At 39.0% G+C, this 15,830-nt stretch overlaps 1 protein-coding gene across 1 annotated transcript in view; it reads right to left on the reverse strand.

Moving 5' to 3' along the window:
* Positions 1 to 285: 285 nt before the first annotated feature.
* Positions 286 to 15,830, reverse strand: part of IRS1 (insulin receptor substrate 1) — a 66,987-nt gene continuing 51,442 nt past the window's right edge. The window contains exon 2 of the mRNA XM_003274703.4: positions 286 to 5,125. The gene's annotated coding sequence lies outside the window, so the exon portion shown is untranslated. The remainder of the gene's footprint in view (positions 5,126 to 15,830) is intronic.

Consider the following 15,830-nt stretch of genomic DNA (forward strand, 5'->3'; position numbering starts at 1 on the left):
GATGGATTTTTGCCCCCCTCTCCCCCGTCCCTTTACCAGCACCACCATCAAAAGCAGCTTAAAACCTTGACCGAGGTCTTTTTCTTTATACACTTGGCCATTGAAAGCCAACTGAAGAGTGATAGGATAAGGCCCACCTATCTGTTCCAAAATCATTTAGGAAAGCATGTTAAACAGCATACACTGCTCTTACCCAATCAAATGTCCCCGCAAAATTTAATTGGCAGTTTGTTTCATGTCCGGCAATCAAAGACATTAAGGACCACTAACGTTTACATCCATGAATTCAATTAGACAGTTTTAATTGATGATGAAGACACTACAATTCTAAGTACCAGACAGAATCAGAAAAAAAAAAATTGAAAATAAGCATAACACTATAAAGAAAACTTGGAAAAGTGAAACACTTCTAAATAAAAAATATATACCTGGCCTGGCACCCATTACATATATACATAATACATGTTATAAACATATATACAGTAAATGTTTTGGTAGCAATACAGACCATGCATTGGTCTTTGTGTACACAGATGAAGTAGCACCGGGGCAGCACCACCATCTTCAGATGATAAACCAAACTGCACATACATTAAATGAAAATACATATATGTTTAATTTGGCCCACCCTGTAGCCAAGAGGTGTAAGGAAAGTACTTTGCAAGAAAAACTTGTTTTGCGAACTACATTCTTAAGCCAATGGCGAAGTTCTAAAAAGAAAAAGAAAAAAAACCCTACAAATGTCTATGCAAATATGGACAAGTTTTCCTGTTTACTGAATTTGTCCTATCCTATGGCATACTGGTTAACAGCATAAGCAGAGAGAGATTTAAATGCCAGGTGGATGGCAGAAGTCTAAAACACCAGATCTTTTGGTGTATACGTCACAAATGGCAAGTCTTTGACAAACTAGAAAAGAAAGCTAACTCTCCACCTAAGTCATGTGTTTTCTAATCCTATTAGCTAATTATAAGCTCTTTATTCATAACAAATTCCTCGAGTGGGTTAAGCACCTCCAATATCATTCCACCTCCTCCCTGCACCTAATGTGATGCTCTGTTTGCAAGTAGTGGGAGACACACAACAAGCTACATATTCTCTACCCATACTTAGGAGACAGACTTACAGAACTATGGAAGGACCACAAAGATCTTCTGTGGCACTGCCTCAGAAATGACCCACGGCACCAGTGTTTATCCTCAGTGTTCTACTGACTATGAGGCTGTTTCTGTTCTCCATAACTGAGCTCACAGTCTGGAGGTCTTTTAGTCTTGGCAAGGTCATATTTCCTCACATTCCTAGAAGAGTATGCTTCTTCCTCTCAAGTTTCTCACAAGCCTATACATCTATATATACACACACACATACACACACACACATCTATATATATATCTATATATATGTGTATATATATTTATATATGTGTATATATATATCTATATATGTGTATATCTATATATATGTGTATATATTCATCTATATATACACACACACCCCACACACACGTCACACACATATATATATACACACACACACAAAGACACATACACGTCACATATATATACACACACATATACACACACACACACACACACACACACATATAGCATTACCTCCAACTAACATTCATCATTCATGGCATCCTAGGAACATTAACTCCCCTGTCAAGTCATTGCAAAGAAGAAATTTCATATTGGCTTCCACCCATTCTTCTTCCCATTCCTACCAAAAGGGTCATGTCTCTCCCCAGTCAAGGTCTTAATTCACAGTGTCTGGATTCATGGCCTCCTTGTGTGATGGACTGACCTACAGAGTTCTCTGCAAAAGCAGCATGAGACCAAATATGGGGTCATTGTCACCAGCAGTTGGAAGACTGCACATGGATACTATTTTTCATGGCTCTCATTGTCAGTGGATGGTGAAACCCTTTCCCCCCTTTTTTTTAACCACCTGCAGTAAATAAAATTAAAGTTTCTGACTTTGTGGTATATTGCATTCAAGATGCAAGATTGAATAAAACAGGGCTTCAGTATTGTAAAATACTGTTTCTTACTATACAGAAAAATTGTTTCTTAATACTTCAAATGTCTCAAATTTAAATGGTAGCTAGAAGACAAAAGCCAGAGAAAGAAAGGTTAAAAATCTCTACTTCTGGCTAGATGATTTTTAGTAGATCCATTTTTGCAGTCACTGGATTAGTCAAGAGAGTCCTTGACCTTTGAAAGTCAGCAAGAAATACCCACAAATGTAACATCAGTACTGATTTGTCATTATTGACTCAGGTGGTTGATCATTAATGGATTCTCTTCACTTCTAACTGGTTCTAGGGCCATTCTTTTGCCCAGAATGAAGATATCATCAAAGTCATGAAACATATTTGTTCTTTTCACAAAAGAGGATTTTAAAACTCTGCCTAAGTCTCTAAGGAAAAACGCTGTGAGAGGTTGGTGTCATGAAGAAAAACCCACTAACTTCTAGGTTAACCAGAGGCCACTAAAAGCCTTAAAAATGAAAGCCCTTGGCTGGCCTACAAATCCTTTGAAATGGATAAAAGCCAACTCTCCTCAATGGGAACTGAACACAAGGACTTAGCAGCTGATGTTGCTCAGAGGAAACCCTTCATGTCGCCAGAGCATGAATTTTTGGTTTGAGTACCAGCAACTTCCAGTTTTAAATCGGTAGTTTGATGCCACCATCAAAACCAGCTCAGGCACCACTAGAAGCAGCTTAAATAAGAATTTCTACCTTTATGCTATTTGACTCAAAAAGTCAGAGAAATAGAAACCAAGAGATACATTTTTCCAGTCTGTTCATTTCTGCTCTCATCCAAAACATGTTGATAATTCCACATGCAGAGGTATCTCGGTAACACATATTCAAAGTGTAGGTTCCTTGAGAAATAATAACCAGCTTTACAGGAAAATGGTTGGGAGTGACTTTGTTCATTGATTTCTCTTTAACTATTTCAGTCCTCAAAGGAAAAGAGCAGGGCAGCTTGCTCTCTTCTTCCACTAGCAAGAGTATTAATCAGAATACTTGAAAATATGAAAAGTCAGTTTGACTAAGAAAGTCTTTTTTACAAAAGAGTAAAAAACAACTTTCATATCAGGTTTTCAAAATGGGTAATGCTCTCTACTAATAGGAAATGATGTAATTCTGCAAGTTCCTTGAAAACAATGGATTCTTATGACTCCAGACCCTATTTATCTTAGAAATTGATGAGCATGCAAATGATTAAAATCTGCAACAACGAACATTGCACAACAGTCTGTGAGGTACATGCCATCTGGCTGAATGAACAGTAACACGGGCCTCAGCACTGTGAGGGGTTCCATTTATCTCCGCTCCCTTTTGAGTAGAGCTGGGGTCCCCAAACAGTTCATCAGGAGGCAGCAGCCACTACAATGCCCTCCAACCCCGGCCCCTACCTTGTAGTCCCCACTCCCACCCAGGGAGCTTAGGCGTTTAGAGAAATAAAATGTTCCTCCTTCCAATAGTAGGGATGCAAATTCCTGATAGAGAGATAGAGGCTCCCACAGACTCAGAGGGAGCCTGATATTTGCATTAATTCATTTAACCTTTAGGAAGTTCCCTGGTAAAAAGATTTAAAAATCTGTCAGCAATATCTTTAAATGCATTCATTGCCATTTCTTTTTCATGTGGAAAAGATTCCAAGACGTGTATACTTTCCAAACAAGGAAAGAGTTAACATTTTCACTGCTGGCTAGGTGTTTCAGTAGCAGGTCATTAAGCTTTTCTGTGCTCTCTGTACACTGTGTTTTGTTAACTAATCACTAATAGGCTAGCACCCACCAAGGCAAACGGGCCAATTACATTCAGTTAAATAATGTAACACTGGAAGTTCTCAAAAAATATGAGATAAGGTAAGGGTCTTAGGGAAGGTGACACATAGCCCTGGTCATAATGAAAAACACATACTGGAATTTTAATTTCTGGTTAGCAAGAGCTCACTTGTCTTATCATCTTTCTCAAGACAATGCAGGAAATGAAATACATCATAATGTGTGCACAGAAAAAAATGGTGGGAATAGAGCGGGAAACTTACAGAAGTGGTGGGGGGAGGGGACAGAAGAAAGATCAACAGTATCTAGTTTATTATGAATAGAAAGACAGTTCCAGAATTTACAAACACCCACATTGTTCATTCCAAAGAGAGTTTTTGATTTGAAGGAATCACCCATCTCCTTCTGTTTACAATATATGCAATGGAAGACTTTGATTTCCTCTTCTTTGCTTCCATTCAATTACCAATTTTAAGCTGACATTTGAAAACACCCAGTCAAATATATCCTTCTTCAGTTTAATTAACATGGCCTATTGTCTTACAGGAAAAAATACAAAATTAAGATTAATTCTTATAAGGAACTCAGCTCAACATCAGGTTTATATTACAAGAGATAGTATCAGCAAATATAACTATACAATTGAGAACCATCTATGGCACTATGATTCTTATATTATGTTTTCTGAATTACAATCTTAAAACAAGGATCATACCCTATTCTACTCTTTTAAGCCTTGTTTTAAGCATTCGCTCCACTCTTTACAACAGAACATTGTATACCTCCGTCCCACATCCAAAAAAAAGATGTGCTGTAAGAAAAGTTACATTTTCATTTAAAAAATTACACATATAAATCAAAACCTATGTTAAATATTTAATACTCTCTCCACCCAACCTGACCAGTTTTGTATGAAATAATTTACAATGATGCTTTGTCGTACACAGTTTCAGCAGCAGATGAAATGTATCTTGTAAATGCATTGAGAGTAAACCCATTCTCTCATGACACGGTGGTGGGCACATCAGCTCACTGTGGCCAGCTAAGTCCTTAAGGTTGAAGATGAAGTTTATGCAGACTCATTATTCTGGTGTCACAGTGCTTTTTTTTTTTTTTTTTTTTTGTCGCTTGGCACAATATAGAACGTGCAGTTCAGTCAATGAAATCCTGAGGATTGGATAAAGTAAACAAACTGAAATGGATGCATCGTACCATCTACTGATGAGGAAGATATGAGGTCCTAGTTGTGAATCATGAAATATTTAGAGTCTGGGTACCCATGAGTTAGAGGAGGATTTGCTGAGGTCATTTAGGTCTTCATTCTGAAAAGAAAAATGAAAGAATTCATCACCACAGGCATCTCAACTGCACAATCACTATTTTAGAACCTTTCTTTTACAAGGGGCAGTGTCACATAAACTGAAGTTACAGGCACAAATAGTACTGTCCACCTAAATACGATCAACAAACTGTATTTAGCTTTTTATTTATTTCGAAATGCAAGAGTCTAAAGAAATCACTAACCAAAAGTCGTCAACGTGGAATCTGTAAACAAATCAACATGATCTGGATGTTTCAGAGGTTTAACAAAGGAAAAATACAAAATTCTTTGGTGTTGTGATTGAAGCAAAAACATACATCATTAGTTGCTATGTAAAATGACCATCCAATATGAGCGGGTTGTAGTCAGTCTGTGTTCCATCTCCTTCTGGTTGAAAGTCAGCTGCAGATTTTAGAATTTGAAGTTGCAGAGCTTCACATGACAAAATCGGAAATCAATTTTTAATGTGCACAAACATTGTTCGACATGAGAATTTTAGATGCAAAGGGAGACCCAAGCAAAACAGACCTACTTAGTCATTAAATAAGAAAACAAAAGGATTCAGATTTACATCTAATAGAAATAAGTTATTTCAGCAGAAGCACAGCATTTCTTCTTTGCAAGTCAAGAAGGTAAATTTTAAAAGGGCACTATCCATGATTCCCCTTCAGAGTGAAGACTCTTTTTCAACCTCATAAAGCATCTTTTACTCAAGTATTACACTACATAGTCTTTTACAGGTCCTTGTTTTTCATGCATTCAAAACTTATCTATAATTATCAGTATCTATAGAGTGCACCAAAGGGTATTTAGCAGAAAGTAGATCAGAAATACTTGTTGAATGAGTACATGGTTGAACTAAATACTAGGAAGCGTAGAGAGTTGGATTCTGTTGGAAACCTTGCCTTCTAGCAATTCTAGAAAGGAAGGCAAGTTCTGTTCATAAATACATGGCATGTGAAGTAGACATCAGTACATGCCATAATACATACATGTGGGCAATAGCTCTAGACGCATGGAGGATGGAAAGAATCCTCCCAGCTAGGGGTGTAAGGGAAGCACCTCACTGACACACCTGGCTTGGTTTTGGAAGAAAAAGAATAATTTGGGGATGTGGAAACTGGGGTTGTGTCTATGTTGCTTTGGTGTTGCAGTCCCAGAACATAACACAAGGCTTGCCACATAGTGGTACTTAATAAATAGGAGTTAAATAAATGAAAAGGAAAAGGACACTTCCCATTGAGAACATATGACAAGGTCCTACGGGGTGAGATGGCAGCCGTGAGCAGGCTCAAGTAGAGGATGTGGCTTCACTGGACCCCAAGATATCTACGGAGGGATAGAAGGAATTAAGTCTATGAATGTAGGTTGAGGTAGATGGTGAAGAACCTTGAATGACAAGCTAAGAGGTCTTTATCTAATTATTGGGACAACAAGGACATGCTACATTGACATAAGGTCAAGATGTAGCAGTAATAATCTACATCACCTACAAGGATAGTGACAGCTTCCAAAATACATGCAACATAAGTGTGGACCAATATATTAGGGTAGTGCAAAAGCAATTGCGGTTTTTGCCATAAAGGAAATTGCAAAAACCACAATTACTTTTGGACCAACCTCATGTCTTTTTCCCTCTGTCTCCTCTTGAAGGGAATGATCATGGCTGGGATCAGTCATCATTCATTACGCAATGGTTTTCTGATAAGTCAAAGTTTACCAAATGATGACTCTAGTTTTAGGAGATTTCTATTTATTTTTAAATATTAACTCTGCCTCTAAAAGACAGATAAACAAACTGGTTTTTTAACTGACTAATGAAGACTTGGCATGATGATCCCAAGATAAAAACAAACAAAAAAGGAAGCATTCCAAGTTTGCCCCTTTAATTGCCAGAGAAACAGGATTTACTCTGTGTGTCTACAACTGTGGTGTCTACAAATGAAAGGAAAGCCCATCCCTTCACAAGCCATTGGTATGCTAGGAAACTCCCCACAACAAGCTCCAGATCTCTTATTTACTGTCAAGCTTCTCCTGAATGCATATAGGAATGCTCCCACTAGAATTTCTAGATTGGCGCTTAACAGAGCGTCACAGCTCTGGGCCCCTAATTAGGCAGGAAGGCCACACTTTATTAAAGGACTTGTGACAAACAAACAAACTGCCGAACATAAAATGGGGGAAAAGCAAAGGGCATATGGTATGTTTTTCATTTCATATCTGGCTCTTCTCCAGAAGGGGTGGGTGAACAGCTTAGTACAGGAACACACTGTACCCTCTTTTATCATCACACGTACCAACCTGCACGGATGCATAAGGACAGAGACCCAGGGCCGTGTGAGGAGAGGGAAAAAAATGTGGCTTCACTGGGTGCTGAAATCTATTGCTTTGGGCCACTTGGAAATGATCCCTGTCATTATCCACAAGTATGTTCAAAGAGCAGGGAATACAAGGACGTCTCAAGTCCATTGATACCTTCCTTCCAAAGTCTTACTTAGCACACTACTTTTCAAAGCCCCTTATCTGAAGTCCTGATCAACACTTGTCTCAAAAGGGAAAGTCTGAAGTTCACACCTGTTTATCTTTGTACAGGGTGTGTGTATCTGTGTAGGCACATGAAGTTTAGCTACCAAACAATGACATGGACATCCTTCAGTGAGAACTGTCCTTCACGACAGCCACCTTGGGGGCTGCATACTTATTCCAGTCATGCAGCCATTGTTTGCAGCATTTTTGGAATGCCTGCTCAGCCTTGGGCATATTCTTTTGAATAGTCTCTATAGCAGCCAGTCTTAGCCCTCTGAGGACACGTTTGATCTTTGGAGACAGCCAAAAAGCTTTGAGAGCCAAATATGGTGAATAATGGGACTGATTAAGCTGGGTAATAGTTCCCAGCGAGGTATTATCTAAAGCCAAAGAGCTCCGAAACCGAAGTTCCAAAATCAGAGTTGTGCACAACACTTGCTCTGATGAGCTTGTTGGAAAGGAAGTCTCCTCACTTTAGAGACAGACCTCAACATATGCTTAATGAGCCTAAAGTTCATCTGTCTGTATCTCCCTAGCTCCGTGTACTCACCATCAAGCAAGGCTGAACTTGAATAAAGCAATTCACTCAAAAAAGGCGAACATTTGCGTAACTTAATATATTTTTTAAAAAAGAAAAAAAGCAATGCCCATACTAGGGTCTTGCAGTCAGTCATTCAATGCAATAAGCATGAATACAATGATAAAGACTAGAATAAGCAGGGGAAAAGCCCGCATAGGCATACATATGTTTAGTACACTTTATATATACACCACTTCAATTGACTGAAGGGAGACAATTGACAGACCAGAGGTAGCAAATATTGCTACAAAGTTTTACAAATGCAAAAATTCATTTGTAACAGGCAGAAACTGGAAACAAAAAAGCAAAACATTTCCTTAAGAGAAGACACTGTGCAAATATCAAGTGGCGATGTTCCTACAGTACATTCTCTCTGGTTACATCATTGGGGAATAACTTCTGAAGGCAGAAATACAATGCACCTGTCACGAGATTTAGTAGCAGGAAATTACATTTTGACAAAATTTCATCACCACATCAGTATCTACTATGCCCTTCTGCGTGTATATTCTCGTAAGATAAAACCCACCTAATCCTGTTGCCAGTAATGAAAAATGTAATTTTTAAAGCATTATCAAATAAGTCAACACTTGAGCAATGCTACTTGAGACCTATGGATTATTGCATTATTGCATCAAGTAGGAATTTATATCTTCTGGGTTCTACCCACTTAAACTATGCCTACAATAGCTGAAAAACAAATAAAGACTTTGGGTCCTTTCACATTGTCTCAGCTTACTGATCGTTTTTACTGGGAAAGCAGCTGGAAACAGCACAAGAGTATAAGTATGATGGAAAGATCTGTACACTTTCAGCAATGCATTCTTGATCAGAACAATTGACAAATGTTTTTATCCTGTATTTATATGTTTTGAAACTTCTTGCCAATATGTTAAATCAAGGGCAATATAGTAATAAAAATCTAGTTGGAGCATTGCTAGTCGTTTCTACTTTTACTAGGGAAATAAGAGTAAAATATTTTAAGTTGCTTGGCCACTGTCATATACTAAATTCTTAGAAAGTAACTCTTCCTTATCCAACTGTGCTTTAAAAAAATGACCGTAGTGATGACTTTTTTTCAATAGAGGTCATTGTTTGAAATCTTATATTGTAGATGGAACTAGAAAATTAATATAAATTAATTTCCTCCACTTAGAGAAATGAATCAAAATAGCATATTTCTCTTACAGTTAACATAAACAGTGTCTTTTTTTAAAAAAAGTATCTTGGATATAATACAGAAAATGTATAAAATACAGGAAGATGTAAAGAAGGAATAAAGATGACTTATATTCCCCGCCAGCAGAAAAACCACTACTCAGCTGTGGTTGTAATTTCACAATCTACTTAAAGGATTTGAACTTTTAAAATGCTGCATTTAATGTCCCCCCAAAAAGTCTAAGTAGGAGAGGAAAATACTGTTTTAATCATACTCAGATCTTTCCCATTCTTAAAAATCCATGATGAGAAAAATTTTTGAAATGTTAGCCAACTTTTTAAAGACTCCTGGTATTCCATCCCTTTCCCATCATCCCAATGCATTGTATAATATGGGGAGAGTGGGAATTTGAAAGTAGGAAAATCTTCTGGCTCCCTGGCTTTAGTTTCCAAAAGCCTCAGTATTTAAAGGAATGGCACAGGCAAAATATTTGGAAGAGCCAGGAGAACAGAAGGATTCCTCTCAGGTTAGAAAAGATTCCCTTCATGAGAGCAGAGGGGTCAGTGGGTAGCTCTGTACCTTGCAAGATTCTGACAATGATGCCTGTAACCTCTCTCTATTCTGTCTTCCCACGTCTGTGGATTTCTTATTTCACACAATTACATTAAACTGCATACCCTTCCCTCCTACCACAATTCTTCAGTTACCTCACTGCTGATACACTTAATTTACAGTACCACTAACTGGAAGCAAATCATGTCTTCTAGAATGCTTATTAATAAAGCACCTTACAACACACACATTCAGCATACCTGAATCTGGTAAATGAGCCCAGTAAACACACACACACACACACACACACACACACACACAACACACACACACATATTATCATCAGTCTCAAATACCTTTATAGTTCTGGTAATAGATGGATGTTCTTCATTAAAATTCATACCTCAATAAAATCCCACTATAAAATCTCAGATGAATAAAAACGACCACTGACCTATGGATAGACTGTGAAGCACTTATTAAAAGAAGTTCCCAGATTAAAGCCTTGGTTCTAGCATTTGAGTTAGTAGCACAGAAGGAGGAAGCTGCATTCTCCTGGTGCAGCGCTATTAGCTATGGTCATATTGCTGATACAAAAAGAAGAGCTAAATCCAGAGAGCCTCTAAAGTCTGGGACATGGTATAATCTCCCCGTTCTTTACAAGGGACAGCTGGGAAGTATGGGGGCAAGCTGAAGCTTGGAAAAGGAGAAAACTAACCAGTGAATTCTCAATTCTCAACTCTAAAGCCTTCAGATCATAATCACACACATCAAGTGAAGATTGAGCTAAAGTTAGAGGTAAGACCAACATGTTTGCTTCTTGGACGTTGAAAGGAGAAAGCCACTTTAGCTAAAGAAAGGAAACCAACTTCTTTTAAAATAAGCCAGGATTGAGCTGGAAAGACTTGGTTTTGTGGTCTTAAATGGCAAAGGGTAAGCCAACCAGCCAAGCCAGTGCTTTAATGGAGCTGCTTAAATAGCACTTTTGCCTGGTGCAAGTCACATGGGAGAGGGCTGGTGAAAATAACAAGGTTGCTGGCCAGATCTTCCAGTGCGCGGTGTTGCCAAGGAAGAAAATTCAGGGAGAGTTGCCAACATGTGAGAGGCCATCTCGCTCCAGTTCCCCTTTTGTCCCAGTGAAAGAGCTTGTGGCAGGGCTGGTGACTTCAGGAGACCACCAATGAAGAAAGGCACACGCATTATGAAAAAAAAAAAAAAAAAAGAAGAAGAAGACCGAAAGGCGACCATCAAGCCTGTCAGCTCTGGCTGAGGCTACTGGGCTGAATTCTGTCAGTCTCGTGAATTTCTCCTTACCCAGCTACCAAAGGCAGAAGGAGATTCTGGAAACTTTTCAGGATGGTTAGGAATTTGTGGAGAAGACAGACTAAAACAACATTTAGTACTCAGTAATTAAAAGTATTCTGTCAATGATATATTAAAGAAATCTGAATAAATATTAATACATCTTTTAAGCCAAAGAATATCCACTTCTGTTCTTTCCCATTCTTTTTATTAACAGGAAGCATGCTGATAAAGAAAATGAGGTCAAGACTAAAACAGCTCTTCCCCTCAAATGTAAATCAAAATGTTTCCAATCTCCCTTTTACCAATACTATAGTTTGTCCTATGTACATGACAGATTCAAGGTAAAAGGACTTAGGAAAAAAAAAAATTTAAAAAAGTCCCTCTTCATTTCAAGTCAGACCACATGTACTCTCAGGCAGGAAGATTTAATTTTTTTTTTTTTTTTTTTTTTTTTTTTGGAGAGAGTCTTACTCTGTCACCCAGGCAGGAGTGCAATGGTGCCATTTCGGCTCAGTGCAACCTGCCCCTCCTGGGTTCAAGCAATTCTCCTGCCTCAGCCTCCCAAGTAGCTGGGATTACAGGTGTGCACCACCACACCTGGCTAATTTTTGTATCTTTAGTAAAGACGGGGTTTCACCATGTTGGCCAGGCTGGTCTCGAACTCCCAACCTCAGGTGATCCACCTGCCTTGGCCTCTCAAAGTGCTCGGATTACAGGTGTGAGCCACCGCACCCAGCCAGGAAGCTTTAATTTTAACAGAGCTCAACCAACATAAACCTGTTACAAAAAGACATGAAGGTATTATGACAGAATATTCCCTACCAAGTGAGAATGGCATACAAATGTCTTTCTTCTGCTTTCACAGGCACTATTTCTGCAGTGTCCTTTCCCTCACAGAAATTACATTTCAGTTCTGAGATTTCTATTGTAATTTCACATCACTTTTGGGTTTGGGGTTTTGTTTGTAATGGTCAGATTACAGGATACAGGTTTTATAGGTCTGGCTTTGATACAAACCAGTAGACTTGCATTACAATCACAATTTCATTTAGTGTATGGATGGTGAAAATTGTGTGCAATACTGCTTCTATAATTAGACAAAAGGGAATCAGGCAGACCCTATTTTCACTGCCTTTGCCTTTTGTTAAAAACTAATAGATTTCTCATTCTTTGCCCACTCCCTGGAGTCAAATTGCTTCAAGAAAGCAAGCGTCTGATTTTACATTTGAGTAACTGTCTGACTACCCAATTCTTTATCAAGCATCATCAGTTTTTCCATAATAGCCCAGGAATCAGGCACTGAACAAGCATTTGCATAGACAGCCCTGGTCTGCAGCGGACTGAGGTAAGAATCATTAACACCACTGACATCACTTTTGGCAGCTGGAGAAGTGGGAAAACCTGTGTTTAATCTATTTCCTACTCACCGCAAGTTTTAGCTGGAGTCCCCGATAATATGGGTTGTGGTTGACTTTATGGAAGAACTTGGTCACGTAAGAAAAATTTACTGAATTGAACAAGCATCTTCCAAAACAACCAGGAGGTACCTCAGCTGTGGGGCCATGATCTTCCCATAGGTTTTTCTGATCCTTAAACAGGCCTAACGGGGACAATGCCACTCCCAATAGTTCCTAATAGGGGCAAGCTCAAGCTCAGTAGAAGATTCTCCCTACAACATACATCTAAGGCAGGGGTCCTCAATGCCCAGGCTGTGGACCAGTAGAGATCCATGGCCTGTTAGGAACCGGGCTCCACAGCAAGAGGTGAATGGTGGATGAGCATAACCACCTGAACTCTGCTTCCTGTCAGATCAGCAGCGGCATGAGATTCTCACAGGAGTATGAGCCCTATCATGAACCGTATATGCAAGGGATCTAGGTTGCACATGCTCCTTATGAGAAAATAATGCCTGATGAAACCATTCATCCCCCCACCCCCAGCCATGGAAAAATTGTCTTCCATGAAACCTGTCCCTGGTGCCAAAAAGGTTGGAGACCCCTGATCTAAGGAACCTCTCCAGGAAGCCATCATCTTACAGAAGCAAAAAAGGTTTATTTAGCCTTTGTTTTCCTTTTTGCGTTGAGGAGAATATCAGGGGGAAAATGTTAAGAAGAATTTGATCTGCGATTCTTTGAAGCGAACTGTTATTTAAAAAAAAAACAAAGTGGTCTAACTATTGAAGAAACACTCCCTCTCTGAAACCAGTTGAAACTGATTATAATACAGTATATGGCAGCATATTTCAAATGTATTTGACCCACAATTCTCATTTGCTTTACCTGAGGAACATTTGTTATGGAAATGCAAGTCATAAAGATTTCTGGGCTATGATAGTAACTCTTCAACAAAAGTCAATGTAAAAGGAGCAAGGAAAAGTATACCATTCATCTTAGATTTCAGAAGGCCATACATAGGCAGGAACCATATTAATTAGCTCATGATAAAGAGAAAGCTATTAACTGTTGCTTACAGTAAAGCAATAATGCAATAAATGTGTGTTTCCCTTGACTTGCCTCTTTCTGAGTGACAAGTGAGTAACCTGTATGCAATTTTGAATTAAAAAATGTACTTTAGGGAATTCAACCCCAAAAAAGGTTATTTTCAGAATGAAGATGGAGCTATTACATGGCTGTCACGCTTTTTAAAGACTGATAATTTTGTTTAAGTCAAAACTTATTTCTGAATTAAAATTTGAAAGGAAACTAAGACAAGTTCCATTATCCCATCTCTCAATGTTCTTTTCTCTGTGATTTCAGGCAAGTTGCTCACCCTCCAAAATCCCAAATGTTTTCATCTGTAACACAGGAGAGCATTGCCCATTTCACAGGGTTATCGTTGAGATTAAATGAGATAATACATGACATTATCTTATCATTGTGCCTGACACATAATAAGCCCTCAATCATTAGCTCTTAGTGTAACTACTGCTGTGAAGAACTAGAAACCCTTGGATCCCACATCTTTTCCTGATACCTGAAAACACATCAGCCAAAGACACTGTGGTGGAACTAGCAAGCAAGGATGAATCCACCAACCAAACGCCAGGCAAGGACTGAATCAGAAGCCAAAATGAGGATGCATCTTGCAAAGAGAGGACAAAGTTACTTCAGAAAGGAGAAAGGGGAAAATGCCAGAACAAAAAGAAAAAGTAAAAGTAGCAGTAGTAGTAAGGCTAAAGATATGATACGTAATACAATGTTATACAAGGACCTGTCTACCTACACAGGAAAGAGTACAAATTCAATATTGAGACAGTAGCATTCATGTACAAAGGGGAAGATCTCAAATGAATGCTATCTACAGAAACATCAGAAAGGCCACTTTTATTGCTTGAAGAAAATCAGAAGCTTGAAGTCCCCCCCCCTTTTCTAAGTCTGCTAATGAAAGACTTCTAATACTACCGAAAGTATTCACAAAGAAATCACATGAATATGCTTAAATGGGTGTTCAGTGAGATTCTTATGCATTATTTCTAGGTTCTAAAGCATGTTTATGATTGTTGGAGGTGGAGGCAGGGAATTGGGTGGCTTTTGTTTCCAAATTCTTTTCCCCAATCTCATCTGAAGGAACTGAACAGGAGTGTGATCTAGCCAGTCAATGCTGCTTGAGTAACTTGATGAAAAACTGAAATTGCTGCCAGATGCACATCTAATCGTTGGCAGCTGGAAGAGGAGGGAGGGAAATCTCAGAAAGATAATCTGAAATAATTGATAATGCATCCACTGCTTGCAGCTCTAAGGTCATTGAGGCAGACAGTGGTGCAAATCTCTAACTGACTGCCTTGTGTAAAGAGGCAAAATGTTTCCAGTTGACAATGAGGGGTCGACCTTTCACCTACTGACCCCAAAGCTCCTGTTCTTTTGCTTTCATCTTTCAAGTCTTACTTCCACTTTGTTCCTGCCCCTCTCTATTTTCTCCATTATCTGACATTTCAGCCTCTTTCTTTTTAATGTGGAAAAGCCACTTGCTTAAAAGTTCCCTAACAGCATTCTTTTTTTTTTTTTTTTTTTTGAGACAGAGTCTTGCTCTGTCACCCAGGCTGGAGTGCAGTGGCTTGATCTCAGCTTACTGCAACTTCTGCCTCCCAGGTTGGAGTGATTCTCTTGCCTCAGCCTCCCAAGTAGCTGGGACTATAGGCACGCACCACCACTCCTGGCTAATTTTTGTACTTTTAGTAGAGGCGGGGTTTCACCACGTTAGGTAGGTTGGTCTCGAACTCCTGACCCCAGGTGATCCACCTGCCTCTGCCTCCCAAAGTGCTGGGATTGCAGGTGTGAGCCACCATGCCCAGCCCCTAATAGCATTCTTAAACGAAACTGCATATCACGTTATTGCAGGGTTGAGCTGCCTGTCTGGCTGAGCTAAAAGCACCTCGTGGACAGTTGTGCCCCATTCTTAATAAACAGGTAATGACAACTTTTAGCTAAGGAACCGTCATTAAGAAATATTTATAGTGACTGTTATGGACTGAAACATGTCTTTCCTTGCAATTTATATGTTGAGATCCTAACCCTCAACATGATGGTATTAGGAGGTGGGGCCTTTGGCAGGTAATTAAGTCATGAGGGTGGAGCCCTTATGGGT

This window comes from Nomascus leucogenys, chromosome 22a, assembly GCF_006542625.1.
Source record: "Nomascus leucogenys isolate Asia chromosome 22a, Asia_NLE_v1, whole genome shotgun sequence".
Taxonomy (NCBI): Eukaryota; Metazoa; Chordata; class Mammalia; order Primates; family Hylobatidae; genus Nomascus; species Nomascus leucogenys.